Source organism: Cyanistes caeruleus, chromosome 4 (assembly GCF_971803275.1).
Source record: "Cyanistes caeruleus chromosome 4, bCyaCae1.hap1.1, whole genome shotgun sequence".
Lineage (NCBI taxonomy): Eukaryota > Metazoa > Chordata > Aves > Passeriformes > Paridae > Cyanistes > Cyanistes caeruleus.
The window spans coordinates 3,879,383-3,887,806 of record NC_141704.1 but is presented as its reverse complement, the minus strand read 5'-3'; the positions used below and the strand labels follow the sequence as shown (position 1 = coordinate 3,887,806).

Sequence of the window (8,424 nt, the reverse complement as noted above, 5' to 3'; positions counted from 1 at the left end):
TCACTTGACACGGGTACCACATGCACCCACCACCACACCAGAAGCCGCAGCCGGACCTAACACCACACCGGCCACACGAGGCACAAAAAGCCACACCAGGCAAGGCACACAAGGCCCACAACCACGCATCAACTCGCCCTCCTCCTGATGGCCATGCTCGCACAGGAAAAAGGAGAGGCTTTCCGTCCGGTTGCCAGCGCACAGCAAAAAGAGGCCAACAGCACCTGAAATTCCTAGCCGCTCTCCCATCTATCACAGACGGGATCGGGCGTTCTCAGGGTGCTCTGGCCAAAGGCACCACAGTCGCCTCCAGCAGCACTCTCGAGCACAAGCCACCACCTTCCCGCCCTCACTCATTTGGCACGGGAACCAGAGGCAACCACGACTACCGTGGAACCTGGAGCCGCACCTAACAGCGCAGAAGCCACGCAGGTAAAAAAAAAAAAAAAAAGCCACACCCACAAAAGCACGCAGGGCCCAGAAAGCACGTAACACTAAAGGCATACAAGCCACGCGTGCCCACGCTTTCCTCCGTCTCGCCATTGCTCCCCAGAAAAAAAAAAAGGCAACTTTCATTCCTGCTGCTGGCATGCAGCAAAAACAGCCTCCCGGTAACCCGGTTTTCCATGGTGGTCTCCCATCGAAGTACTAACCGGGCCCGACCCTGCTTACCTTCCGAGATCAGACGGGATCGGGCCTTTCTCAGGGTGGTATGGCCGTAGGCACCACAAGCACCCTCAGCAGTGCTCACCTTCCAGCCCTTGCCTACACCCTCACAAACAAACCCCTTTGGGCACTAGGGCTGTTCATGGCAACAGCAGAACCAGCAGGTTACCCCAACATCACACAGCATACACAAGGCACACAAAGCAGAAGAGCCTCAAGAAGCAAGGCACACAAGCCACAAAAGGAACATAAGCCACGTGTGTCCTTGTTTTCTTCCCCCTCGCCAAGGCTCCTGTAGCTGTAGGGCATGGCAGCTTGGAAGACTTCGGGATGTTACGGAAAGTTAGTAAACCCTCTCTCTATAGTATGGTAATGACCCCTGCAATTAGCAATAGCACCTAGCTGTGATGAATGCAGTTGGGTGTAGCACAGTAACCCTAGGTTATAAACTGTTAAATTCCCCTGCAATAAACACCATTGATGTCTCATGGGTTATGATCTGTGTGGCCAAGGTGAGCCACTGTGCTGGCTTCTGAACCAGGGTGTCTGCCTTGCTTGAAAAGCTATATATGGTGCCGAAACCTGGGAGGAAAAGCAGGATTCAAACCCAGAAAGCGAGGATTCCCTGAAATACAGAAGGAGTGGCCAGGACAGCTGGGCAGAGAGAGAGGTCCCTGCATCCTGAGCGAAGATGGAATCGTTGATAAAGGTCGTATCTGAATTATATAACCAGTGGGGGGTAGATTGTAAATCTAAGGATTTTACACTTGCTGTTATACAGCTTTTGCATATTGGGTCATAAATCAGCTTGTAAAGTTTATCCACCCTAAGGTGTGGGACAGATGTACTAAAACCCTTGCCAAAGAAATATGGGGAGTGGCAAGGAACTGTATGTTGGCCACCCTGAAATTTGGGGTCAGAATGGCCACTCAGATTTCACAGCCCCCAGACGGGAGAAGTTCAGCTGAGCCGGGGCGGGGCCCGGGAGTCCCCTCGGTCCCCAAATCCTTGTCTGCTCTCAGAGAAACAACGGATAGCAGAAGATTTTTGGAAAAAGTTAACAGAAGAAACCAGAGGTGTGGCAGAGAAGGTAAGAGGGGAAACATCTCCCCAGGGACTTGAAGATGGTGCTGAGAAAAAAGTTATGGAGTAGAAAAGAAATGTCTTTAACAAAGAACAAAGGCTGGCCTTGAGAGATGGGCACAGTTGGGTATGAATGCTAACTGTGAAACAGAGAAGCACAGTGCCTGCGAAAATTACAGGCTGCATAGCTTTCTCAGTCTTGCCTGAGAAAGTGGCCTGGGAAATCTTAAGGAGGATTTAAAACAATCCTCAGAGACAGAAAACAGCCTTGCAGGTGTTCCTTGTTTTCTTTGCAGGAGAAGGTCGAGGGGTGGTGTGCCCCACTGACCAATGATGGTAATGTATTAGTTTGCTAACCAATAAGAGTTTCCTTTCTATACTTTCCACGTATCGGTCTATAAAAAAGACCTGAAGTAATAAACTAAGAGAAATTCTCCTGATTGACTCCTAGAGAGTCTGTGTCGTTTCTTCTCGCCATTCCCAAGAGAACGACAGTTGGGAGGTTGAAAGAGACAAGAAATGCGGAGAAGAATGTGGGGAATGGGTACAGAGAGATTGGAATGCAAATGGAGAGAGAAGAGGGGAGAACAAAGGGCAGAACAAAGCCCGGAGTGAAGGGCGAAGTGAAAGGTGGGGTGAAAGGCGGAGTGGAGGGTGGACCCAAAGGCGGGGAGAGCCAGGAGGGAGGGAATGGCCCGCCCACAGGGCTGGCAGGCGGGGCCAGAGCCCAACAAAAAGGCACGGGAAACAGGAAGTAGCCAGCCAGTCGAACTCTGACTCTGAAGGAGATACTAGCGGCGAATGGTCAGAGCCCGAGTCCTCAGAAGAAGAAACAATAAAGAGAAACAAGAATACCCTACTCCACATTAAAAAAGAACCGAGAGAAGATACCCCTCTCACAGACTGGGGTCAGATAAGAGCAGAATGTGCCACCTGGGTTGCCCCAGATGCATTAGTATTCCCAGTTTGGGTGTCTGAGGGGTGACAGAGAGTTTAACAGCAAGAGAGAAATTGTTCCTCTCTCTCCGTTTTTCCTCTCTGCGAGAGTAAATATAAGAGCAGAGCTGCAGAAACAGAGTGGGCAGTTCACCCCCCCCTGCTCCGTCTCTAAGAAAAAGCACCGGGATAATACCCAGTTTGTTACAAAGTCATGTTTTATTGGGTTTTCAAAATGTTTTTATATACCCTTTTACAGTTAATTTTGTGTTTTTAGTAATTATGAGTTTATGCAGTTGCAGTTTTTAGGATTTTCTAGAGAAATTATTGTGATTCTTTGAAAGTTTAAAAAGCCCCTTTTCAAAAAAAGATGTTTAAAGTAAATATTAACAGAAGTTACCTTGCAATAATTAGTTTTAAAACCTAAAGTTAAAATATGGTGTGATTTACAGCTTCTAAGAAAACCTTCCAATTAATGTTATCTACAGAAGAGATTTGTGGTTTTAAAAAGTGTTAATAGAATTAAAAATAGTCAAGTTTTATTATGTTTAAGCTTGAATGTTTTTAAGTTAAGTTGTATAACTTGGATATTCTTTTAAAGTTAAGTTTTGTTATTTCTTTTTGTCATAAATAATTATTGCTAGGTTAAAATATTGTTTAATTTAAATTTTTTTATGTTTTATTGGAGACACTTGTCTAAAGTACGAAGTATAGTTATTTTTCTTAGAGAAATGAAGATAGCTACAACTGAAACAACTGTGATAGAACACTGATGAACACCTGCTTGTGGATAGAAGTGAATGCAGTCTGTGACACCCTTGTGTTCATCAGGAGTTCTATTGGATTGTTGCAATCTCTGCAGTTTCATTTGTTATAGCTTTTTTATTTTTTAGTGTTTCCAGAATTTTAAAATGTACCATTGCTGAGGGTCAGCTGTCATGGGAGAGGCTTCAGATTAAACCAACTGCTTCATGGTTTAGTTGGTCTGGTACCTAAGGCTTCTGATCATTTGCTTTGTCCAAATGCATTTTAACAGTTTGCTGTGCTGTAAGCATCTCATAGCTGCTGCTATTGAGAACCTTATTCTAGAAATATGTTATCTTTCCAGTTTAAAGCCTAAGGCCCTGGCCAAGCCTTGACTTTACCTGGACAGAATGTTTGCCAGCAGATCCAGATGTTTTCTGTACCAAATCAGTATTTGAGTCACTTTTTGACTCAGCAATTTGACCCTATTAATATGACAGCTGGATCAATTTTAAAGTGAGCTTGGAGAATCATTTCTGGAGGTGATTATCCAATCCTTCACTGATGATTTTTTGTTTCTGTTTGTTTGTTAACTATGAGATGCTGGTGCAGTATTTTAGTAATTAACAGTAGTTTTATATTACATATGTTATTAATAATGTTTATGATTTAACTGATTTTTAACTGCTATAAGTTCTTACTAATTGTGTATATAGTTTTGTGTTAATGTTGAACAGAAGTACATCTCATTTTTATTTTTTTTAAGAAAACGGGGGAGATTGATGCCCTGAAAGCATTTTGATTAGTGTAATTCATTAACTTCAAGGAGAGAAGTGCCTGTGTTTTGTTGGCAGGTTCAAAAAGGTCACCTGTTCATCTGACCAGACTGTCTGTCTCTGAACACATGAGATCCAGTGAACAGAGAAGCCACCAGACAGCTTTGGTACTCCAGACACGGATCAAAAGTGGACCTGTCAGGACACAGTTGTGTCTGAACACTATACAGACAGTTGCCAACAGAATTTTTATGTTGTTATTATGATGTTGTGTCTCTACCAATTTTTCAGTTATCCTTTGTTTTAAGATTTAGAAAGATCTCAAGAACAACTTGAACATCAAAGCCCTCAGTCACCGATCAGCTGCCAGCTGACATCATGGGAGCAGTGAACGTTCCAGGACTGAATCGTGTTAGAGAAATTCTGCAGAAGATCTAAGAAGTGTAGAGACTCCATCTTAACTGTATATAAAGCAAATTGTAGTTGTGTGTTTACCCTTTCAGCAAATTGCTTTCACGCTTAGACTACATATATACCAGAGCACGTGTGTTAAAAGTAGTTAGATAACAGTTTAAGGTAAAGTGTTTAGCCTGTGTAATAATTGTTATGTTAGTATAAAGTATAATTATTTCCCCTTCAAGAGGTAGTGTAAGCATCTTTGAAAGTTCATTTAACATTAAAGTTTTACCTGTGAGTTTGCAAGTATGGTGTCATTTACATGGTAAACTGCTTATAGTAATTGTGCTATTTATAGTCATGACCAACTGTCTGCTAACTAACATCCAAAAGTGACAGAACATATGGGTCACTCTGGTACATTGAACTGGCCAAAAGTCAATGTGTTTGAGCCCAGCCACCAACCCAGGCAAAGACTACTGCCACCAACCAGGGTATTGGTTTTGTGGCTATTGGGGGTACAAAACAATAGTCCTGAGTAACAGGTGAGCACCACCAAAAGCAGACAAGTTTCTGCAAGTAACCTGGGGCTGGCAGGCTGTATGCATCTCAGTTTCAACTCCATAGAGCAAGTGTTTTAATAGTCTAGCCCTTGCATTTATACCCAAAGCTTTAACTCCTCTGTAGACTTTTGTGTATTAGCTGTTACCATCCCCAGAGTCCTATACCACCCCAGAGAAGAAGTGAACCAGTACCTTGAGCAAGTAGGCCGCCTTCAGAAAAGGGAGCTGCTGACAGGACTGTCAATAGCAATGCTGCTTGGCTTGGGAGCGACCGATGCAGCCACGGGTGTCTCCACCGTGGTAACCCAGAGTCGGGGTCTCTCTCAGCTACAGATGACTGTAGATGAGGATCTACAGAGAATTGAGAAATCCATATCCTTTTTAGAAAAGTCAGTCTCCTCACTCTCTGAAGTTGTTTTGCAGAACAGGTCTCGACCTTCTATTCATGCAGCAAGGAGGCCTCTGTATCGCCCTGAAAGAAGAGCGCTGCTTCTACGCAGACCACACCGGAGTAGTGAGAGACACCATGGCAGAGCTATGAGATAGGCTGTCTCAATGGAAGGCAGAGAGAGAAGCTCAGCAAAGCTGGTTCCAGTCTTGGTTTGACCAATCTCTGTGGCTGACCACCCTGGTGTCTACCCGGATTGGACCAGTTGTGATGATATTACTTGCGCTAATCTTTGGACCATGTATTTTAAATAAGCTTGTGTCCTTTGTTAAGAGACGATGAGAAAAAGTTAACATTCTGCTTATAGAAAGGCAACAGATGCTCTAAAAATACACTTAGGTACCGCCTGTGCCTCATATTTACTAATGAAAACTGTAGTATCCATTTTATAAGCTTTTAGCTTTTTAGTTAAGTATAGTGTATCCTATATTTTACTTAAGTTTATATTATTCATTTTTAAAACTTTTGTAATATAGATAAATTAGACAAAGTGTTTAGAGATATGTATATAGAAAATAACATTAGAATTTTTTAAAACTAATATACCTTGTATTCTAGCAAGTTAGTTATTCATAGAGAGAGGGGAATATGTTGTACTCTAGGGCATGGCAGTTCGGAAGACTTCGGGATGTTACGGAAAGTTAGTAAATCCCCTCTCCGTAATATGGTAATAACCTCTGCAATTAGCCAATAGCACCTAGCTGTGTTGAAAGCAGATAAGAGTAACACAATGACCCTAGGTTATAAAATGTTAAATTCTCCTGCAATAAAACACGATTCTACGCCATCCATCACATTGATGTCTTGTGGGTAAATGATCTGCGTGGCCAAGGAGAGCCACCGTGCTGGCTTCTGAGTCAGGGTGCTCGCCTTGCTTGAAAACCTAAAGGCTTCACACCAAAACAGGGCAACTTTCATTCCAGACGTCGGCACAAAGCAAAAAAAAAAAGGCCTACAGCACACAGTCTTCCCAGGCAGTCTCCCATCCAAGTACTAACCTGGCCTGACCCTATTTACCTTCCGAGATCAGACGGGATCGGGCCTTTCTCAGGGTGGTATGGCCGTAGGCACCACAAGCACCCTCAGCAGTGCTCACCTTCCTGCCCTGCCCCACACCCTCACAAACAAACCCCTCGGGCACCAGGGCTGCCCATGGCAACAGCAGAACCGACAGCCGGCCCCAACACCACACAGCACACACAAGGCACACAAAGCAGAAGAGCCTCAAGAAGCAAGGCACATAAGCCACAAAAGGAATACAAGCCACGCGTGTCCTTGCTTTCTTCCCCCACGCCAAGGCTCCGCACCAAAACAAGGCAACTTTCATTCCAGACGTCAGCACAAAGCAAAAAAAAAAAAATATCTACAGCACCAGGTATTCCCAGGCAGTCTCGCATCCAAGTACTAACCGGGCCCGACCCTACTTACCTTCCGAGATCAGACGGGATCGGGCCTTTCTCAGGGTGGTATGACCGTAGGCACCACAAGCACCCTCAGCAGTGCTCACCTTCCTGCCCTGCCCCACACCCTCACAAACAAACCCCTCGGGCACCAGGGCTGCCCATGGCAACAGCAGAACCGACAGCCGGCCCCAACACCACACAGCACACACAAGGCACACAAAGCAGAAGAGCCTCAAGAAGCATGGCACACAAGCCACAAAAGGAATACAAGCCACGCGTGTCCTTGCTTTCTTCCCCCACGCCAAGGCTCCGCACCAAAACAAGGCAACTTTCATTCCAGACGTCAGCACAAAGCAAAAAAAAAAACCACCTACAGCATCCGGTATTTCCGGGCGGTCTCGCATCCAAGTACTAACCGGGCCCGACCCGGCTTAGTTTCCGAGATCAGAGGGGATCGGGCGTCCTCAGCATGGTATAGCCGTAGGTGCACCACACTCGCCGTAGGTGCAGTACACTCAGCATTTCTTGCTGAGCCACCACCTACTTGCCCTTTTCCACCCCTTCACAGACACACCACGCGGGAAACAAGTCCACGCACTAGCACTCCGGAACCTACAGCCTGACACGACGACATGTAATGCATGAAAGTCACAAGAGCCACACTAAGGATGGCAAAATGGGACACATCCTACGCCTACCAGCCCCCTCAGCCCTTCTCCAAAGCTGCCCAAGCAAAACAAGGGACTTCCCGGTCCATCGCCAGCACTTAGCAAGAGAAGCCTGCAACACCCAGTATTCCCAGACAGTCTCCCTTTTTCCATGATGACCACAGAAAGACTTCCCCTAAATTAGACAGCAAATAAAAAAAAAATAAAAACAAACACAAAAAAAACCACCTCAAAATCAGCCTCTGTTCTCCATGAATACTCAGTCTTGCACATGGTTTACATCTATGTGTTTTTTTCCAGGCTGTGATATGGGGTTTAATTAGTGTGTGGATTTTTCACCTTTCACTGTTTGATACATTCAAACAATATACTACATTATAATGGTTTCCCTATGTAAAATCTTATGTTGGAAAGGACCTTATAGACCACTTTGTTCCACCCCTTACCATGGGCAGAGACACCTTCCACTATCCCAGGTTGCTCCAAGCCCTGTCCAACCTGGCCTTGGACACTTCCAGGGATGGTGCAGCCACAGCTTCTCTGGGCACTGTGTTCCAGGGCTTCCCCACCCTCACAATGTTATAAATGACTTTTAAATTTCCAAACATTCAATCTAATTGATTGATAATATACTTTTATGAATTGAATATAAAATAATAAAATAACACAATTTAGTAAAAAGGTATCATTTAATAGATATATTATGATATACATTTATTTTTATATATATATATATGTGAA

General features: G+C 44.5%; 1 long non-coding RNA gene and 4 pseudogenes across 1 annotated transcript; 1 reads left to right on the top strand and 4 right to left on the bottom strand.

The window, feature by feature from the left end:
* Positions 1-603: 603 nt before the first annotated feature.
* LOC111923243 (5S ribosomal RNA) lies at positions 604-723 on the bottom strand (annotated as a pseudogene).
* A 2,082-nt stretch (positions 724-2,805) lies between these two features.
* On the top strand, positions 2,806-6,149 carry LOC147653392 (uncharacterized). The gene is made up of 3 exons (XR_015286058.1): positions 2,806-4,940; positions 5,095-5,464; positions 5,588-6,149. It is a non-coding gene; the product is annotated as an uncharacterized LOC147653392 (long non-coding RNA).
* Positions 6,150-6,561: 412 nt separating this feature from the next.
* LOC111923241 (5S ribosomal RNA) lies at positions 6,562-6,681 on the bottom strand (annotated as a pseudogene).
* Positions 6,682-6,972: 291 nt separating this feature from the next.
* LOC147653391 (5S ribosomal RNA) lies at positions 6,973-7,092 on the bottom strand (annotated as a pseudogene).
* A 290-nt stretch (positions 7,093-7,382) lies between these two features.
* On the bottom strand, positions 7,383-7,501 carry LOC147653390 (5S ribosomal RNA; annotated as a pseudogene).
* Between the last annotated feature and the right edge of the window lie 923 nt (positions 7,502-8,424).